Genomic DNA, 10991 nt, shown 5'->3' on the forward strand with positions numbered 1-10991 from the left:
GGCCAAAGACGCATGGCTTTGTGTTGTCTCTCTCTACCGGGGAAGCGCAAGCATTCAACGCTCCAACTATGAAGTGGTGCAAGATGAGGACGATGAGTTTGCAATGAAAGAAGATGAAGAACCTCGTGAACTTTATCGGAGAGTAACCAAACTCGCGGTCTCACTCCGAGATCACGGGAGCAAGGACACGAATGACAATTGGATCAAGCGCAAATTCCTCAAGGCAATGATGCCCTACCATAAGGCCATGTCCTCCGTCATTCGTCAAAGGCCGGACTTCCACACTTTGACCTCAAGCGAAGTGTTGGATGAGTTTGTGGCCATGAACATTTTGGACAAGACCGCCGACAATGCGGTGCTTCGTTCTCCAAGGGCAAAGAAGCCCAACCTTGCATTGAAGGCCAAGCTTTGCGTTGAAGAAGAAGAAGAGGAAGAAGAGGAGAGCAACCCCGAAGATACAAAGTATGCATATCATGAACACATGGCACTCGCTTCAAGGCAATTTTGGAGCAATAAAAACTCAAGGCCAAACTTTAACAAAAACAACTCAAGTGGCATGAAGAGCAAGCAACGTGTAAGGACTTTCTACAATTGTGGCAATGTGAGTCATTTTGTTGCGGAGTGCTCGTATGAGAAGAGGGAAGACAATGGTGGCAAGCTCATCCGAAAGGACAAGGCCAAGTCGTTCCCCAACAAGAGCAACTTCACCAAGAAGACTCCTCCCAAGGCATTGGTGGTACAAGAAGAGTACAATGAGGATAATGAAGGTGGTGAGTCATCTGCCATGGCCTCAGTTGCCATTGTGACGACTCCACGGGTGTCTCTCTTCGACTCACCCAATGAGAGCATCACCGCCAAGTGCCTCATGGCTAAAGCCACCAACAAGGTAACCCCCAACATCAAAACTACCATCATTAATCATCCTTCTTCGACGGATAGCATTGATGAACATGAGTGAGCTAATGTGGAGGCGAATGAGTTTGAGGCCTTTATGGGCAAACTTAAGGGTAAATCCAAGAAGCACTTTGTTGATCTCTTGGAACAACTTGGTGAAGCCAATGACATGATCGAGGCTCATGAAGATACCATCACTAAGATGGAAGGGCATAGTCGTGTGTATGTCGATGAGATTTCGGATCTTTCCAATGCTCTTGAGGAAGAGCGTGGTCTTCGTTTGGCTCTTGAGGAGTCACACAACGTTGATCATGCTAAGTTAAAGAAAGATTATGATCGTGCTCTCATTGTTTCTCATGTGCTAAACTCTGAGAAGGCCGAACTTGAGGTTGATCTTGCTAGACTCAAAGAGGAGTTTGATCTACTTGACAAGGCTCACAAGATCTTGAAGGGTGCTCATGCTAGCCTCAAAGAGTCTCATGATCAACTTCAAGTAAAGCTAACCAAGGAAAAAGGCATTTTCCTCGTATGATGTTAATTGATAATGCAAATGCTACTAACCAGTGTTGTGAGCATGTGCATCTTGTTGAGGAGAACGCTAAGCTAAAGGTGCAACTTGAGAGAGGTCTTGCGACTTGCATACAAGGAAAGAAGAACCTCAACGACCTCTTGATCAATCAAAAGGGAGTTGTGGCCAAGGAAGGGGTTGGGTACGTGCCCGAGTCCAAGAACAAGAAGAAGAATGACAAGACCAAACGACCTCCTCCTCTCATGCAAACCTTTGTGAAGGAGGGAGAGAGTGCTTCCAAGGAGAAGAAAAACAATGCGAAGGGTGGCGGTGTCAAAAAGGGCAATGCCACTTCTCCCACCAAAGTCGGTGACTTTAATCCATCTTATATGTTATGTCGTGCTAGTGATGGGCATGTCTATGTAAAATTCGTTGGTTCTCCTCACGAGTAGATTGAATGGTCTATTTGGGTTCCAAAGACCCTTATTACTAACATCAAAGGACCCATTACAAAATGGGTGCCTAAAACCAAGCATTGATCTCTTGTAGGTGTTTGCTTTCGGTGGGGGATCATGGTTGCTCGATAGCGGAGCTACAAATCATATGACCGGAAGTAAGGACTTGGTGGTGGACGTGCATAAGATTCCATCTATGCCCACTGAGGGAGTCCTGGATTAGGGGGTGTTCGGATAGTCGGACTATACCTTCAACCGGACTCCTGGACTATGAAGATACAAGATTGAAGACTCCGTCCCGTGTCCGGAAGGGACTTTCCTTGGCGTGGAAGGCAAGCTTGGCGATACGGATATGAAGATCTCCTACCATTGTAACCGACTCTATGTAACCCTAACCCTATCCGGTGTCTATATAAACCGGAGGGTTTTAGTCCGTAGGACAACATACACATCAAAAATCATACCATAGACTAGCTTCTAGGGTTTAGCCTCCTCGATCTTGTGGTAGATCTACTCTTGTACTACCCATATCATCAATATTAATCAAGCAGGACGTAGGGTTTTACCTCCATCGAGAGGGCCCGAACCTGGGTAAAACTTCGTGTCCCTTGCCTCCTGTTACCATCCGGCCTAGACGCACAGTTCGGGACCCCCTACCCGAGATCCACCGGTTTTGACACCGACATTGGTGCTTTCATTGAGAGTTCCTCTGTGTCTTCGCCATTAGGCTCGATGGCTCCTACGATCATCAATAGCGATGCAGTCCAGGGTGAGACCTTCCTCCCCGGACAGATCTTTGTTTTTGGCGGCTTCGCACTGCGGGCCAATTCGCTTGGCCGTCTGGAGCAGATCAAAAGCTACGCTCCCGGCCGTCAGGTCATATTTGGAAGTTTAAACTACACGGCTGACATCCACGGGGACTTGATCTTCGACGGATTCAAGCCACTGCCGAGCGCGCCGCACTGTCATGACGAGCATGATCTAGCTCTGCCGCAGAACAGTGCCTGGAGGCCGCACCCGCATCGGCTTCGACTCTTAATTCGGAGCCAAACGCGCCGATCGAGGATGGGTGGTTGGACACCGCCTCGGGGGCTGCGATCCCAACGGCGATTGAGCCGAACACCAGCCCCGCACTCCGCGAGACTCATGATTCCAAGGAGTTGGGCTCCTCTCCGGACTCCGAACCTTTCGCGCCTCTGCCAATCGAATCCGATTGGGCACCGATCATGGAGTTTACTGCCGCAGACATCTTTCAGCACTCGCCCTTTGGCGATATTATAAAATCACTAAAGTCTCTCTCTTTATCAGGAGAGCCCTGGCCGGACTATGGTCAGCGATATTGGGATGCGGACGATGAAGAAATTCAGAGGGCGAGTGGTCACAGGGACGAACTGTCCAGCCTCAATAAAATTCTGGACCAAGTATGTCAGATTCATAGTACCCCTGGTAAACCTGCTAATCATACCCATAGAGAATGTTGGGTCTTCAAGCAGTCCGGCAAGCTCAACGCCGTACACAAGGGGGAGGATACACCAAGTGAAGACGAGGACGATCCCCCCAAGCAAGACACGAGGGAACAAAAGCAATTTCCACCAGAAGTCAAAACAGTAAACGTGTTACACGTAATCAAGGAAAAAAACAAGGCGGCACTCCCAGGAAAGTATACCCAAGTGCCTATCACCACGAACTCCTGCTACTGGACATCTCAACCGATCACTTTCGACCATCGCGATTACTCAGCAGGTATCCGACACGCAGGATGGGCTGCCCTGGTATTAGACCCAGTAATTGGCGGATAACACTTCACAAGGGTCTTGATGGACGGCGGCAGTAGCCTAAACCTAATATATCAGGATACAATACGCGGGATGGGGCTAGACCAACACAAATTCGCCATAGAAATATACCTTTAAAGGAGTAATGCCAGGCCCAGGGGCTCGTTGTACAGGCTCCCTCCTCCTACAAGTTACATTCGGCTCCCCCGATAACTTCTGTTGCGAGCATTTAACTTTCCACATCGCTCGTTTCAAAGTGGCTACCAAGCATTGCTCGGACGCAAAGCTTTCGCTCGCTTTAATGCAATACCACACTACTCCTCCCTCACACTCAAGATGCCCGGTCCACGTGGCATCATTACAGTGCACGGAAATATCAAGCGATCTCTATGCGCCGAAGAGAGTGAGGCTGCCTTGGCCGCCGCACACCAAAGGCGCCCGGACAAACGAAAGCATCCAATAGGTCGTCAAGACCTCAGATACAACTAATCAAGTCCGGTGCCGCTATTTATACGGAAATAAGTGGTCACACCCCTATTTGTCAATACAAGTGGCTCAACGCACGCAGACAAGTGGCAATTTCTTATCATCTTGAACTATACATGGTTTCTTTAAAAACTATCCTTTAGCACGACAACTTTTTCACTTAACTTCCTCTCTTTTACAGACGATCATCGTGCTACACCCGTCCAGGATACGGCACAACAGAGACACAGATGCAGACGTGCAGCAGGGACCCGCTCCAAGGATTCTTTTTAGATTAAGACCCTGCGTAAACCTTTTTTACTGTCTCTTGTTGATAGATATCCACCGTTGAGAAGGATGCTGACGTCTTGGCATGTGGCCACGCCAGAACAATGCATGTACCTGGACACACGGGGCTTCTTACAAAGGCCACTATTTAGTCCCGGTTTATACCATAAAGACCGAATACCTTAGGGAGTATTCGGCGTCGCGAGTTTGGCCCTATATGCATCAGCTCCGAATCATTATCTTTGGTCAAATGTTGGGTTTGCCCGGCTCCTGTGTTTTGGTGCCTTACATTCCGCCTTACCGGCTAAGGTAGCACTAGGAGAACTACTGCGACTGTGCCCTGGTTCATCCGGACGAGCACCTCGATAGAGAAAGCCGAAAACTGACTGTCAAGATATAGCGTGAGACTGGTCAACCACTCGATGACCTGTGGGAATGCTAGAATTCCTCCGCCTTAACGAAGGGCCATTTCCTGGCCAGGCATGTACGCACCCCGATATCGGGAGAGTGCGGAGCCACCAGGGGCTATCTAGTAGCCCCACTGTCAAACTCCTATGGCTAAGTGAAAGTGCTAAAGCATTATAGTCTGGTTGCCTCGCTCGCTCCACTATCACCTCCTTAATAGGACCAAGATGTTGGGTTAAGTGTGAATGCGTGTTTTTGCGAGCACCTCCGCATTATATGCGTGAGGGTTGAAGCCGACGGCTGCAATCTTTCAGGTTATACACATGTATACATAAATGGCCGCCCAGGAGACATCATATTACTTTCAGGCAAAAGTATAAAAATAGCCTTATAAAAATTTATAAAAGCATTTCGCTTACAATGAGATTACATATCACTCAAACATAATATTTTTTGAGCACTGGGTATCTATCAAACGGGCACCCTCAAGAACTTCTTCAAAGTAGTGCTCGGCAGCCTTTCGACCTATAGCCGAATCCCGCGTTGCAACATTGGTAGCATCCATCTCCGCCCAATATGCCTTAACACGGGCAAAGGCCATCCGTGCGCCCTCTATGCACGCCGACCTCCTCATCGCATCAATGCGCAGCACCACATCAAGGACCTGCTGCACCAAGCTGAAATAGCTGTTCAGTTTTGAGCTTTCCGGCCATAGCTGATCCACAACAGACCTCATAGAGAGTCCGAACAACCTGTTTAGTTTGGCCCATTCGACTAATTGGTCGGTCAATGAAAGTGGACGCTCGGGAGAATGGAATTGTCTCCAAAACAGCCGGTCTACTCCACGATCTGTCTGAACCTGGAAGTACTTGGCCGCATTGGCAGCGCTCGCCGCCAAATCCATATACACATCCTCCGAACTCCCCAGCCGAACCAGAGGGGCTGTCGGGACCCCGATCCTAAGTCACAGCGATCTAGCATGTAACACTTCATATCACTTTGCGGCCTCACGCACGGTATTCCCACGGGTGCCACCTTACCTGGCCTGGGACCGTTTGCGCCTTTTGGCTCACGTATATGATAGTGTCGCTAGCATCCATATGACAGAGAACCCGGGCCGACATGACCAGTCATGAACCCAAAGTAGCACTAACTTACAGGGATAGGCATACATGAATCAACCTCGAGCATGTCGGTCAACAGCGTATGAATCCGGGCTGTAGCACTGGGCTAACAGGACTCCAGGAACCCAGGCTGTAGCAGGCTAGGCAGGACTCCGGATGTCACTGCGTGACATTTCCTCGAAGGGACAGACACCGGAACAAAGTGAATCACATGCTGGCCAGTCAAATGTTCCGGAGCAGTAGTGCTGGGCTAGCAGGACTCCGATGAACCGGGCTGTAGCGGACTACTATGGCTCATGGAAGCACAAGACTACATTTCCCCATAAGAGAGGCTACCAGAGGTAAACAACTAGGTTGTCGGATCCCACACATAGCAATACATGTTACACGTACGCATAACATGCTAGTATGTGATGTACAACATGGCATCACAACGTAACTCAAACTCATATAGATAAAGGCCCAGAAGAGCCACATAGCATTCAATACAAACAGGGGTCTCATGACCCATCATTCAGAGCATACAAGCAACGGAAGCATTACATGTCTGAGTACAAACAACTACAAAAGGAAAAGACTAAGAAGCCTGACTAAACACGACTCTCCCAAGGGTACAAGATCGTAGCTGGGATACAAGCTACTCGTCGAAGTCACTAGTGTAACCAACTGCAAAACATAAATAAGCAAACATGAGTACAAAGGTACTCAGCAAGTCTTACATCAGAACTATCTACATATGCAACATTATCAACAAAGGGGGTGGTGGTGTTTAACAGCAGCAAGCCAGCTTTGACTCAATGGCTAATCTATACTACGAGTATCAGAAACTTCTTTGAGGTGAGAAGACGCACATGAGTCCACATATTCACCATATCAATACTCCACTATGGATCCGTTCCCGTCTCCCTACGAGAAGGCCATCCATAGCACTCATGCTTATCTTGCAGATTTTAGAGTATCCACTTCAAGTTGTCTATGTACTACATAAGTCCTCCAAGTTTCCATATCCGAGGAAAACGGCTATTCGAATAGATAATGTTGACCCTGTAGGGGTGTACTTCTTCACACACGCTCTCGCCACTTATAGCCCTGTACACATCATGTACCTCGGCAACCTTCAAGCGGAATCCGGGCGAGGGTGTCGGCCATGACCTGACTAACCACACGAGTCTCTCATCCAGGTTTATCGCCTATTTGGGTTCCATCCGCAAGGAGATCTAGCCGGGGTGTCGCTCACGGCCCAAAACGATGTGTGCACGGTTCCCAAGCCACCATCCAGGTGCCACTTGGTACACCGTGCCACGGTGCCTAGTCTGTCCCAAGCCCGTCCCGTCGGACACCACCTGGTAGACAAGTAGCACTACCTACAAACGCCAGAAACTAGTTGCGACTCCTGGACAGAGATCAAGTGGGTTAATAAGCTGAGAGGGGCCGGATAACCGAAACCCAATGTGTGGTAGTAACTGGACTTGGATAACATACACAGAACTCAGTGCTTAAGGAAGGTTCCAATGAGACAACCCACCATGTACTCCTACATGGCCTCTCATCGCTACCTTTACCAAAACGTGTTCACACACTTAGCCTTTACCGGTAGGACATGTTCACCACTCCGATTCATTACCGATGAATCAGACCTGACACAACTCTAAGCATAGCTGGCATAAAGAAAACAAGCATGGATGAGTAGGCACATCAAGGCTCAAGCAACTCCTACTCATGCTAGTGGATTTCAGCTATTTACTGTGGAAATGACAGGTCATGCAAAGGAATGGGTTCAGCTACCGCAGCAGAAAGTAGCAGTTTGAATCGTTGTTGTCCTAATGCAGTAAAAGGAGCAGGAGTGAGAGAGTGGGATTTTATCGAGATGCTCAAGGGGGTTTGCTTGCCTGATAGATCCACGAAGAAGCACTGCTCCTCAGACAGGTACTCGGGACACCTTCCGGAGTAGAACCTATCGAGAGGGGACGGTGCCGGCAATCAATAAACATCCATATGCAACAATATGATGCATGAAAATGACATTTCAAAGATGCTATGATTTGCCCTAATGCATCTAGCATCAATTTGGTTGAAGTCCATATGTACCAAGGGTTCATATGCAAACCCCAAATTAAATATATAACATGCCATTATTACGTTTTCACTTATACAACAAGTATAAGTTGGTTTTTCATGCATGAAACTAGCATAAATGGATTCCTTGCATTTTTCTGATGATTTTTCATATATAATTTATTTGATTTGGAGTTACGGTTGAATTACTATGATTTTTAGAAGTTTTAACTATTTTCTGGAATTTCCTGATTTAAATTAATACCAGAAAATGATATAATGCGTCAGCACAGCGTCATGCTTACGTCAGCAGGTCAAAGGCGGCTTACCAGGTCAAACCTGACGTGTGGGGCCCACACGTCATTGTCTGTGGTTAATCCTAATTTAAAATAAACCTAAACTGGTTTAGTTAATGGGGTTGGGCCCACGCGTCAGTGACCCAATTAGCTAAACAGGGTTTAATTAGTTGTTAAACTAATCCTAACTAAAACTTAACAGGGCCGGGGCCCACATGTCACTGACCCACACAGGTCAAACACTAGGTCAACTGGGGGGGTAGACCCGGTCAACCCCACCGGTGTTTAGCCGCCGGCGAGGCCGAACGTGGCGGAGGGCTCGGGATCACCGCTCCGGCGACCAAAAGGACGGCGGAGACCACCGGGGCGTAGCCCGCGCTCGTCCGCACCGATTGGAGCAAGTGGGAGAGGCAGGGGCGGCCGGAGCTCGCCGGAGCGGAGCTTGGGGCGGCGGCCGGAGCACGGCCAAGTGCGGGCGAGGGCTGCGGTGCATGGGGAAGCGAGCGGAGAGGCTCTACGGCCTCCTGTCGTCATCAGGAGCAGGGTGACACGCTCGGCTACGGGCTGCGGTGGCCAGGGCGACGGCGGCGACATGGACGACGGCGGGGCGCCTAGGCCATCTATGAAACAACGGCTACGGCGAGCGGCAAGCTACGGGGTCAGGGGAAAAAGGTTCATGGCCTCACAGTGAGCACGAAGGGCTTGACGGCGAGTTCGGGGAGGTCCGGACGTCGACGAACTTGACGGCAGCGATCTGCGTGGCCGGAGATGAAGACAACGGCGGTGGCGGCGATACGGTGCGTCCTCGGTTGCCTGGCTCGTCGAGGACGTAGAGGACGTCGTGGCGGAGCTCTCGGGCACAGAGCAAGGTCGAGGGGGAGGCGTTGGCTGCGGCAACAGCGAGCGGGGCGACGGCAGCGCTCGGGCGCGGTGAGAGAGAGCGAGGGAGAGGAGGGGATGAGCACGGGGGAAGAGTGAGAGAGGTGCGGGGCGACGCGTGGCGTCGCACGGGGCAACTAGGCGACGAGGGGAGAGACAGGCAGGCAGGAGGTGGCCGGGCGCGTGGCTGTGCGCGCCGGGCGGGTGCCCCTGTCCTCCTGGCGCGAGGAAGGCGACGACTGGCGTGGCCAGTCAGCTGGGCCGGCTTGTTGGGCCAGAGCAGGTGGGCCGCCAGGTGAGGCCAGGTACGATTCCCTCTCTCTCTTTTATTTTGTTTTTGTTTTCTATTTTCTGACATTTGTTTTGTATCTAAAAGAAATGTAACAACATTTCCATAAATGCTGAAAATAATTGTGGCATCTAGATATAATATTCTAGAGGCCCTCACCAATTCCCAACATTTTTGGAGACAATAAAATATTTATATAATTTAAACAGTTCCAAATCAAATATTTATGCATTGATTCAAAAATCCAAAATGTGTAGCAAAAATGTGCATCACCTCTGGTTGTTGTTCCCAACATTATCCAAAGAGCATGAACATTTTTGGATAGCATTTTGGTTTCATTGAAAATCCATTTTAAAGTTGAACCTATTTGAATTTGCTTTGGTGCTAGGGTTTGAAACATCCCCATTTCAATTTCATTTGAAATTTAAACATGATGCACAAAGCAAGCCTAGGACCATACCAGAACTAGGGATGTGACAACTCGCCCCCACTCGAAAAAATCTCGTCCCGAGATTTAGGAGTTGGCGGAAAGAAAGCGGGGTACTCAAGTCGAAGACGATCTTCTCGCTCCCAAGTAGCTTCTCTCTCGGAATGATGAGACCATTGAACCTTGAGAAACTTGATGTTATGACGTCGAGTGACACGCTCTACTTGATCCAGAATGCGAACAGGGTACTCTCGATAAGTGAGGTTATCTTGGAGATCAAGCGTTTCGTGGTCCACTCCGCGGATGGGATCCGAGAAGCAACGCCTGAGTTGAGAGACGTGGAAGACATCATGAACTTGAGAAAGATGTGGGGGTAGTTCCAACTGGTAGGCAACCTCTCCTTGTTTAGCGAGAATGCGAAAAGGGCCAATGTAGCGAGGAGCCAACTTGCCCTTGATACCGAAATGATGGGTACCCTTCAAAGGAGTAACCCGAAGGTAAGACTTGTCGTCAACTTCATAAGCCACTTCCTTATGACGACGGTCATACTGGCTCTTTTGACGAGATTGGGCTATTTTCAAATTCTCATGAATGATGCGAACTTGCTCTTCTACCTCCTAGATCATATCCGGTCCAAAGAATTGTCTTTCACCGGTTTCTAACCAGTTCAAAGGTGTTCGGCATCTTCGTCCATACAGAATTTCGAAGGGTGCTTTCTTAAGACTGGATTGATAGCTATTGTTATAAGCAAACTCGGCAAAGGGAAGACATTTCTCCCAATCCATACCAAATGAGATAACGCAAGCTCTAAGCATGTCTTCAAGAATTTTGTTGACCCTTTCCACCTGACCACTTGACTGAGGGTGGAAAGCGGTACTGAAAGAAAGATGGGTGCCCATGGCATTCTGGAAGCTTTCCCAGAAATGAGAGGTGAAAAGACTGCCACATTCTGAATTGATCTCTAGTGGAACACCATGGAGTGACACTATTCGGGAGATATATAAGTCAGCGAGCTGACTAGCAGTGGTACTCTCTCGAACAGGTAGGAAGTGAGCCACTTTGGAGAGACGGTCAATGACTACGAAGATAGCATTATTTCCTTTCTTGGTCCTGGGAAAGCCGGTGATGAAG

This window comes from Triticum dicoccoides, chromosome 5A (assembly GCF_002162155.2).
Source record: "Triticum dicoccoides isolate Atlit2015 ecotype Zavitan chromosome 5A, WEW_v2.0, whole genome shotgun sequence".
Lineage (NCBI taxonomy): Eukaryota > Viridiplantae > Streptophyta > Magnoliopsida > Poales > Poaceae > Triticum > Triticum dicoccoides.